This window comes from Neopelma chrysocephalum, unplaced genomic scaffold (assembly GCF_003984885.1).
Source record: "Neopelma chrysocephalum unplaced genomic scaffold, ASM398488v2 Primary Assembly neopelma1_24, whole genome shotgun sequence".
NCBI classification, from domain to species: Eukaryota; Metazoa; Chordata; class Aves; order Passeriformes; family Pipridae; genus Neopelma; species Neopelma chrysocephalum.
The window spans coordinates 44,991,896-45,002,241 of NW_020897693.1; the positions used below are offsets into that span (position 1 = coordinate 44,991,896).

General features: G+C 43.0%; 1 protein-coding gene and 1 long non-coding RNA gene across 2 annotated transcripts in view; one reads left to right on the forward strand and one right to left on the reverse strand.

Annotated features, from left to right (window-relative positions):
* Positions 1-10,092, reverse strand: part of SETD3 (SET domain containing 3, actin histidine methyltransferase) — a 66,851-nt gene extending 56,759 nt beyond the window's left edge. The window contains exon 1 of the mRNA XM_027673939.1: positions 10,012-10,092. The gene's annotated coding sequence lies outside the window, so the exon portion shown is untranslated. The remainder of the gene's footprint in view (positions 1-10,011) is intronic.
* On the forward strand, positions 8,416-9,587 carry LOC113963124. Its single transcript, XR_003532651.1, has 2 exons — positions 8,416-9,136; positions 9,402-9,587. It is a non-coding gene; the product is annotated as an uncharacterized LOC113963124 (long non-coding RNA).
* Positions 10,093-10,346: the final 254 nt, after the last annotated feature.

The window sequence follows — 10,346 nt, forward strand, 5'->3', positions numbered from 1 at the left end:
GTCTTCCAAACCCACTAGCCTTAAGCCCCCTCCCTAGCTAGTGGTTAAAATGGTGACTATTCTAGAAAGTGTGTCTAGAAGTTTCAGATGAAATACCAGCAGTTTTCTAATCTTTTTATTCTAGACCTTGAAAGCAAAGTAGCATATTCTTTAAAGCCCCTTTATACCTTGTGGCATTCACAGTTGACAACTTGAGCCCTTACAGTCCCCTCCACGTTTACTCAAACGCTGCAATGGTTTGAAATAAGGAAGCTTTCAACATGGACATTTACTGGACTCTCAGGAACAAGAAAGATGCAGCAATATTAAGTGTTACGTGGCTTCAGATGCTTGATAAAGTAATAACTGAAGTGTATGTAGACCACAAGGTCCTGTAAACTGTTCAGAACAACGATGGTAGAACTGCTTGGTAGAACTTTTTTGTATGCTTGCAGGTGACAACATAGACCAAAGCAGAAACATTACACACTTTACAGAGTAAGTACATGGCCCACCTTAGTTCCAAAACACACCTAGGAAGGCCACACAACTTTCTGAACAAACCCCTCCTCTTAGTATTAAGGCAGAAAGATTGACCAGCATGTTTTCACAAGATAACTGCCTCTAGTACACTAATACAGTTAACATGCCTGCTGAAAATGTTTTCCAGCCTTAATTTGATGCAAACCCCTAGCCCTGTCACCAACCTATCCCTTTGACCCCCAGGCATGCATTGAAATCCAGAGTAGAACTGACCAGACCCTACAAGCAGTATTCCAAAATGTTCAGATAAGGAGCTGCAATGATTTCTGTAGTCCCTCTGAGAACCTCTATGAAGCCTGAGTTTGTCTTGCCTCTGACCCCTCCAAACTGAGACTTCAATGTTGTTATTTGTAAGTATCTGCATTCCTAGTTCCCTGGGGCTATTCTCGCTCCCGCACAACCGCCAAAGATAACCACTTGCATCAGATTCCAGCAGTTTGGACTTCAATAGTCCCAGGCTTCTGGAGGCTCAGCACCTTTCATCTCATCTGAGATGTGCATGGCTTCCTGAGCTGCAGCAAGGAGCCACAGTTCAAGCAGCAGCCCCAAGGACTCCTACCACCGTCAGAGCCTATCTGCCTCACCAGGAATACCACCATGTCTTCTGCAGTAAAGGACCACAAACTGGACATTGCATTAACCAACAAGTCACACCTGCAAGATGAAATTTACATCCATCAGCCCAAAATGAAAATTTGTTCCTACCAAATATCATCTCAAGAACAAGGGGAAAAGCAGCAGCATGACTCCTGACAAGACTGGCTGTTAGTGTTATTATGATTCCCAGTTCTTGTAGCTGAGTTTCCTGCTTCCACAGATAGAACCATTATCTACTAGTCTGGCAAATTTGTAGATAGAGATCACTTCCACTCAGACCAAGTAATTCTTCCTTAAAGAGGAAAAAGGACAGAACTGAATACAAATATCGTGACTATAGCAGCGAAGTCGCTCCTGACATCTTGCTGCAGGTGATAACTGGTAAATCTCTATCCACCAGAGAAAAATGCACTCTGGGAGCAACAGTACTTTCCAAAACTAGACTGCTCATGTCCTGTGCCTTAGGCCAATGTGTCACATACTGTCAGGGCAGAAGTCTGCAGAAATGTGCTCAAACCAGCTTTTTGTTATTAACCTGATCTGCCATTTGAGAGTTTTCTGGAAAAGATACAACTTTATCTTTACAGAAGGTAAAATGTTCCTCAAAGTTGAACAGAATTTTGCTTTCTTGGGAGTGCAACAGTAAATCCCTGGTAAAACAAATAGAAGTGGCATCACTGCATTATCTTCCCACTTTCAAACTCTACATATGCCATACTTTTAAGTCTACAATCCCTGTTTACTAGAGTTTGCAAAGTTTTTGGCTGTTCATATCACTATATGAAACTCTACCCATACATCCAAACCACTTGCAGAGACCAACTCCAAGACATTACAAAACAGAGCAAGCAGTTATTGTATTAGTCTATTTCATTTTTGTCTTCTAAACGTCCAAACTTAAAGTGCAATGGGCCAGTTTTTCATATTCAGGCATGAATTCAAAGACTCAAGAAGCACAAGAAACAGGTTGTACAGGCCAGGCATCCTACAGTGACAGAAGCAAATTACAACAGTATCTGTCATTGTCTTGAAAGCAGGAACTCTATTTTTTAATACAGCATTGACAAATGCAAAAATTGTAATTTCATGAGCCCTTACAGAGCTCACTATTATTCCAAAGCACCAGCTGAGAACAAAGTGAGAAATAACTCCTTGAATGCTGACTTTTGGAAAAAGGGGCAGAGAACAGATACAATCTGAATCTGACAACCACATGAAAATCCAACAGTCATTTTCTGCAACTGTTTTACAGTTTTATCAGTGTACTCACTGTATCAGCACACAAAGCTTCTCAAACTGGTCTGACAACATCCATTTTACTTGCTCCTGACTGACAGAATCAGGTGCAGCATACTCCAGAGGGAATGGATGCTTCTCTATTTTAAGGAGAGTTAACATATTAATATGCTATCAATGCAATTCTGCTTAGCAAAGGGGAAGATGAAACGTTGTAGGTGGTCATCCAAAGTAGCCAACCATTTCTTTCTTCACCAGTCAACTCTTGCTACTTTCTGCAAGTCTAAAAATACTATTCCAGTACGCAAAGTTTCTTGACCAAAGACATTCACCCAAACACAGCTCAGCTTCCTGCTGAGTTCCACTTCATTCAAAAAAGGCAGCTTCCAAAGAAAAGATTATCCCGTTGTAAGATCACTGATACATATATGACAGCCTCCAAACATTAAGACATAGCAGGAATATCCAAACCCAGGCAGTGTTACCCTCCACAGTGAGCAGAAGTAGTTATAAAAGGGCTGGGGGATTACAGAGGTTATCAATGGAGAGCCACAAGACGGTTGAAATTAATCATTCACCAGTTTCCTGAATCCTAGCAGCTCTAACCAAGCCACCTGGAAGTTCACAGACCACCCAGATGCCACGGTCTGTACAAGGCAGTGGAGTATTGACTCTGAAGATTGTGAGCCTATTTTGAAAAGTCAGCTTTGTTTTTTGTAAAAACCTAAAACCTGGACAAATGAGTCACAGGCTTTTAGATACAGGCCAGTAGCTATTTCTTGATAACACGTTCAACAAGAAAGAAACTATGCAGATGCATTAAAGAAATGCTTTTGAGTCAAGCGTTTTGGCAAAACTGAATAAATAAACCTGCAAATATCTGCAGGGCACCAGCAAAGACTGGAAGATCCGAAAATTTTATCACTAGTTTTGAAGAATTAAAAAAACCAACTTTATGAACATTTGTATCAACCTCTATCCCACTCTCAATAGTCAATGGAAAAGCATATTGGTGATAATTCATTATAGCCCAGTGAAAGTCTGGAAAAACAATATTAAAAGCAGAAAAAGGTGTGGTGACTATCAAAGCAGTAAAACAGAAGCATTTTGACATAAATCCTGAAATGCCGTCTATACAGGTATCGAAAACATAACAAAATCATCTATATGCCTAAACACTTTTCTCTTCGGATGATAGTTTTCAAAATGATAAATCATATTCTGTTGTATTTAGGGGGAAAAAAGTAACATCAGATCCTCAAACAAATCTTATATAGCTTCCTGGAACCAGAGATTTGATGCAAGAAGATAACTTGGTATTTGTTCATTCAGGTATCTGTTCGTTGTTTCAGAAAATAAGCTCTCGTGGTTTACTACTGTCACCTCTTCTAAGAGTACATAATTGAAAATTGAAGGATGGAAAGAAAGCTATTCTGCTACTACTCCACCATTTTTAACATCTTAAGAGGCAAAATCTAAATGATCACTTCCTCAGGAAGTGATCTCAGGAATGCTCCTATGTGCAGGGTGTTAAGTGAAGACGGCCAGAGGTCTGCACGAATGGACAAGATACTCCTGACATAACTCAAACAAAGAAACAGAACAGGTGGAAGCAGGGCCAGGTTATTCAGGAGAAATCAAGACACTCTGAGCATGCAGCAAAGCTAAAGCCCATTTGGAGTCGAATCTGGCAAGGGACATAAAGTACAAAAACACAGTAAGAATGGCTTCTACAGGTGCATCAGGAGCTAAAGGAAGACTAGGCAAGGTGTGAGCTTGCTGTTGAATGGGGCCAGGGGACCTGGTGACAAAGGAGACAGAAAAAAGACTTTGGTATTCTATGTTTTCTTCGATAATAAGACCTGCCTTCAGGAACCCTAGGCCTTGAGACCTGGTGTAAGGAAGACTTATCCTCAGTGAAAAAGGGTTGGGAAAATAAACATTTAAACAAACTTTAAAAGAAAACCCTCACATTGAAAAGGACCACTGGAGACTGACTTGTTCAAACCATGGAGACTCAATCACCAGCCAGGGTTTGACTAAAAAAGTGTTTTCTGATGCTCAGAGGGAACATCCTCTGTTTCAGTCACCTCTTGTCACTGGGCCCTGAGAAAAGCCTGGTTCTGCCTTCCCTGCAGTCTCCTTATCGGGTATTTTACACACACTGAGAAGACCCTGCTGAGCTTCTTTTCTCTCGGTTGAACAGTCTCAGTTCTCTCAGCTTTTCTTCGTATGAGGAAAGTCCCTTAACCATTTTGGTGGCCCTCTACAGGAGTCTCTTCAGTAACTCCACCTCTCTCACACTGGGAAGCTCAGAACTGGACACTGCACTCCAGATGTGGCCTCACCAGTGCTGAGTGGAAGGAAGCTGTTGAAACAAGTAAACTTCGAAGCCATTCCCGTACAAATGAAGGGCAGGGTGACTGGGAATAGTCAGCGTGGATTTATGAAGGGGAAGTCATGCCTGACCAACACTGTAACCTTGATGGGAGAGTGGATGCTGTTCACCTCCACATTAGTAAGGCCTTTGACAACATCTACCATCACATACTCATAGACAGTCTGATGAATTACCAACTGAATAAGTGGACAGTGAGGTGGACTGAAAACTGCCAGCACTGCTGGGTTCAAGAGGTTGTGGTGAATGGCACAAAGTTCAGCCAGAGGCCAGTCACACAGGCATTAATACTGGGACTAACACTGATTATCACCCTCACAGATGACCTGAACAGGGGGGACAAAGTATATATACAGATTCACAAATTATATAATTGTAGACACTAAGACACTGTTCACTTGAATTACCTAGAGGTAACCCTGTAAAACCAGATCTTTCAGAAGTCCTTGTCAAAAATATTTTAATGCAAAAGTTTTTAAATGCAAAAGCTCCTTCTCTCAGTTCCTGAAGTTATTACATGGCTACATCTATAAACTCTGTCATCAGGTGAAGATAACTAAGTACCTCCAAGAACGGCCATAAAGACAATTAATCCAACTCCCAGAGGACCTGGCGCAGGCAGGAAACAACCTCATGCTTGGTTGGCACCAACCCCTCTCCACAAAGTAACTCATATTTCCTTAACTTACCATCAGAATGGGCACATTGAGCAAGACCCAGCATATGGAAGGTTCCATGAAACCATCAACACAGGTTCCATGGAAGTAGAAACCCACACATCACATCCTCTTCCTACTCTACTAAAACACTACATGAAAACTTTGGGCAGCATTAAAGGCAAAGCAAGATTCTGCTACGTTTATTAACTAAGAAATACAGGCAGCATTTGCAATGTAAGAGACTTAGTTTTACTGAGATAACTCCATCACTATGGATGATGTCCCAAAATACATACAAGCACATAAAACGCACAACCTACAAATTGATCTGCATGCAAAAGGCTAGAATCAGACTGCTGACACAAGAGCCCCAGAGATGGACTCCTCTCCTTTCAGTACAGGTTATCACACTCTTAACAGAAACAATTAAAAAGCAACTAAATAGAACTGATAGAGTTTACAGTCCACCTTCAGTTACAAAAACAATTTTGGCCTATATTAAAACACTGGCAGAAAACCATGGTATTCAAGCACTGCTGTTCAGGCACTTCCAGGACAGGTCAACCAATTTGATCAGAGATATTGGGAATATATCCAAGAATAAAATAAGCCAGGAAGTAGATACTTTTCTATCATCCCTCAATATATAGCAGCTTTTAGCATCAGGCTCAACAAATCCTCCTGAAAAGTAAAAATCCTTCTCAAATTAGAAGTTATACTGTATTTTGATACTTAATAGGACATTAGCAGCTACATTCTCAGAAACGTGCCTTTTCCTTTATTTCTGCCTTGTGTTTTACCTACATCTGGCCAATTTCAGGGCATGTAAACACCTGTTTGCATGTACTCACTGGAGATAAAACTGATCTCAAGCAGTCATTCCCTTCTCTGCATACTTCAGCCCAGGCTAGAAATACAGGTGGAATTCTCCCTGAAGTGACAAGTCTGGGATCTGTTACCAGGCCAGAGCAGTAGAACTGAAATGCAAGACTACAGCTCTAATTCTTCCTTATTTCAAAGAAAGAAAAAGCATTAGCAGACTTGCTGAACAGTATGGGAAGTGGTAAAGGACAGACAGGGGTAGATGGAGCAATTGGAATAAGTCCTTTGGTAGAAGAGATGCAAGCAAGAGCCAATGTAGGGCAGAGCAGCTAAAAACAGAAAAAGGGAGCAGAGAAGGTTACAGCAGAGGAAGGGCAAGAGCAAAAATGCAAAGCAATGTTAAAACACACTTGGGCATGAACTTGCCTCTTAATTACTGCAAACAAGCCTCTTCAAAGTCTACCTCCAAATACACAAGATTAAGGCCAGACAACAATAACAGGGCATTTTTATGGAGCAATGAACTCCTGCTGTACTTTCAGATTTGAGAGATCCTTTCTTACATTTCACACTTAGTAGTCTAGGTTAAACCATTATTAGACATATAAAACCAAACCTAGAAAACTAAAGTGTCTCTAAGTTAGCTGGCAAAGGATGGCCAGAGTCAAACTAATAATCCTGTTTGCTATAACAAGCTGTACCACCACAGGTTTGCCAACATGAGCACAAGCCTAAAGCATATGGAAAAGAGGAAAGACTGAACCACTGCTGTATACACTGCATACATCTCTCCTGCAAAGAACAAACTTTGCTAATCTCATTTTCGTTTCAGGTTAAAGAAAGAATGATGGTAAATATTGCTGTGATGAAGCCAAACCTACAGAATAATATCAAAAGAAGTTACTAAAATTAGCTAAATGTTTATTTGGTACACTTAAAAAAAGCACCAACTCCAAAAAAATTAGCTAATTGCTGGGAATCAAATTCCAAAAGACCTACTCTTATAATTAGAATTAAAAAAAAACCATGTCTTGACAATATTCTTATTTGGGATGCTCAAGATACTCCTAATCTGCCAAAAAAATTAAAGTACTGTCATTTTGACATTATTTCCCCCCCACCCATTTGAACCTAGCTAGATACTAAACACAAGACTGCCTCATGAATTAAATATAAACTTCTTGTAAGAAATTATTAATTTGAAGGTAAGACAAAATGCTGAAGGGCAAAGAAAAATGGCCACATCCAAGAGAACAGCTCAAAGAAATGTATTTCTTAAATCACTTTTATCAGCTTGCTAATTCTGAACTATTATATTATTTACTACAGGATTGTCCCTACATCCCTTCACCTTCCATGAAAGCTCTCAGGCACAAAGGGTGCTTCTTACTATAAACACCTCACTGATCTTCTAAGGGAAGATAGTTTACTAACTGCTCCACAGGAAACAAGCTCTTTCTTAATGATTAATAACTCCCCTGCCTCTCTCTTGAGCCAGCTCCTCAGACAGCTATTTGACCAGGAAAGAAAAAATATTTACTCTTTGCAGAAAAGAAGCTGCTAAACTCTACCGCTTTGGCAATTTTTGTAATTTCATTTCTTTGCTTGAGCTTTGTTCCTCTGGAAGACTCCCATAAACTTTTTTTCTCTTAATTCCTTCTGAGTGGAATTAAAACCCCTCCTGTACTGTTTTTATTTACATGTTCCTAAATATGTTCTTAATTTAGGAAATACTAACCTCTCTGTATAAAATATAACTCCTCATTGAGAAGGAAGCAAAGACACACTGACTTCAGCCACTAGCATGGTCAGACTTAACAGAATCACCCAGGCCTCCAAAAGCTCTCAGTGCTTAAGCCACAGGCATAGTGAGGTCTCCTTTAAAAAGCACTGAGCACTACCAGAGTCTGAAAAGATACAGATCACCCAAGATCTCCAGTACCCTTAAAGTAAGTGCCTCTTTCTTTTTCAAAGAGCAACTACTAGAACACTGAAACCATCTAATTCATAAGCTACATGATCAGCACAACTATGATGTATTACAGAGATACAGTAGGCATGTCTAAATAAATTATATTACAATAAAAATATCATCCAGATGTACACTTTTGCATGCAGAGTGGCATTATATGGTTTACTTTTAATTTATGTACCATACCGAAATCAGAAGTTTATTTCAAGGCACATCTGACTTCAACTAGAGACCAGGCCATCTCTAGGAACAGTGACATCCAGATTACAAATGATTCCAGGGTTTGTAGCATTTCTTCCTTCAAAACCCTAAATCTCTTTCTTGGCACACCATGCCAAGAATTTATTTTCAACTGTGCTTCAATATATACTTCAATCCAGCCTGCTAAACATAACTGTAAACTTTATTACAGCACAAGCTGGCACGCATGAATCCCTACCATATTAAATTACTTAATTGAGCAAACATACCAGGAAACACCCCCACCTTCATGCTCATCACGCCTTTCCCTCTAACAACTTGCACACTGGTTTACTATTTTATACCAGGAACCTGATAGCGGACACACAGAATGCCGCAGCTGTTTACTCACCTACAAAATACTTATGTTTCACTGTTGTCAGTTACGAGCTCACAACAACTGAGAGCAAAAAACACTTGTGAGACATTGAGCTAACGTTTGTAGCAATTATCACAGAACAAAGCTGTCAATTGAAGAGACAGGTGCTTGCTTACATTACATGCTCTTAGAAGGGTCAAAGACAACTCGGTTTCTACTTGATCTCATGAGCAAGCTTAGGTCCTATGGACAAGTCCATCCAGAAGAGCAGACACCACGCTTGGGGGAAGAGCAGCCTTCAACTAAGCTGTGAGGGACAACTTCCAAAAGGAAGAACTGAGCTTATCCTGATGGCTGAACATCCCCTTATGGTAAAAAACCATACAATAAATTCAAAATTTAGGAAGTTGCTAAGAACTAAAGGCAAGGTAAAGCCTCAGCTTAAGCAACTCTAACCAAGTGCTGCTGCGTAAGAACGAAGAGGAAGAAGGGTTCATGAGATGGGCCATCTCAGCAGCTCCTGTGGCAATAGGGGAAGCCTAGATCACCGAGGCTGCTTCAGGAGTAACGCCCCTGCAGAATGAACAGTTTAGATGGTTTACTGTAATTTTAAACCCCACCTTTTTTCCTCCAAAGGCTTAACCCCGTTACTAAAGCAGGCTGCAGACGGGGCGAGAAAGGAAAGGAACCAGAGCACTCCTCTCCAGACAGAGGAGCCACACACTGAGTCAGGCCCCAGCGCTGCAAGCACGGGAGCCTCTCCGGGAAGCTGGACTAGGAGTAGGGATCATTCAAAACGTGTCACACATCAAAAAAAAAAAAGGAATTACATCAGGGGAAAGCAGCTTTAAGCCATTTGTTTTACTCCGGTTTCTGATCAGCCTCCGGGAGGGGCGGGGGGATGGGGCCAGGGAAGCGCCAGTGCCGCCGCCTCGCTCACTTTAACCCCGCAGAGGCCGGGCTGGAACGCGCCGGGGGGCCCCTCAGCCCCTCGGGCCGGGCGGAGGAGAAGGCCATGGCGAGCGGGGCCGGGACTGCGCTGCGGGGCCACAGGGAAGGCGAGGAGGCCCGGCCTGGCCCCAGCCCTGCCCCGCGGGGGAAGGCGGGGGCGGCGGGAGGGGGTGTCCGGGAAAAGCAGCGCCTCCCCCGGGGTGAGGTCGCGCCGGGCGGGCTGAGGGGAAGGGCGCGGGCCCAGGCAGGGCTCTGGGCTCGGGCAGGACAGGGGGTCCGGCCGGCCCGGCCTTACCTCCCTCCCTGCGGCGGGCGCTCCCGCGGGGCCGAAGCGGCGGCGCGGCCCGAGGAGGCTCAGCCCGAGCCCCGCCGGACGCGCCGCCCGCGCTAGGAGGGGAGGGGCGGCCCAGGCCCCGCCCCGCCTCACGCTGCCATTGGCAGCACCTCCCCCTCCCGGCACCCGCGGGGACCAATCCGCGGCGAGCACCGCACCGGCAGCCTTTTGAAAGGGCACGGCATTTAAACCCGCCTCGGCATTTCTATTGGCTAATACAGCTGGCAATCTTACCCTTCCGGCTCTCTGATTGACTCACCTCGAGGTGACGTCAACGAGTTGCGCGCCCGCCCGGG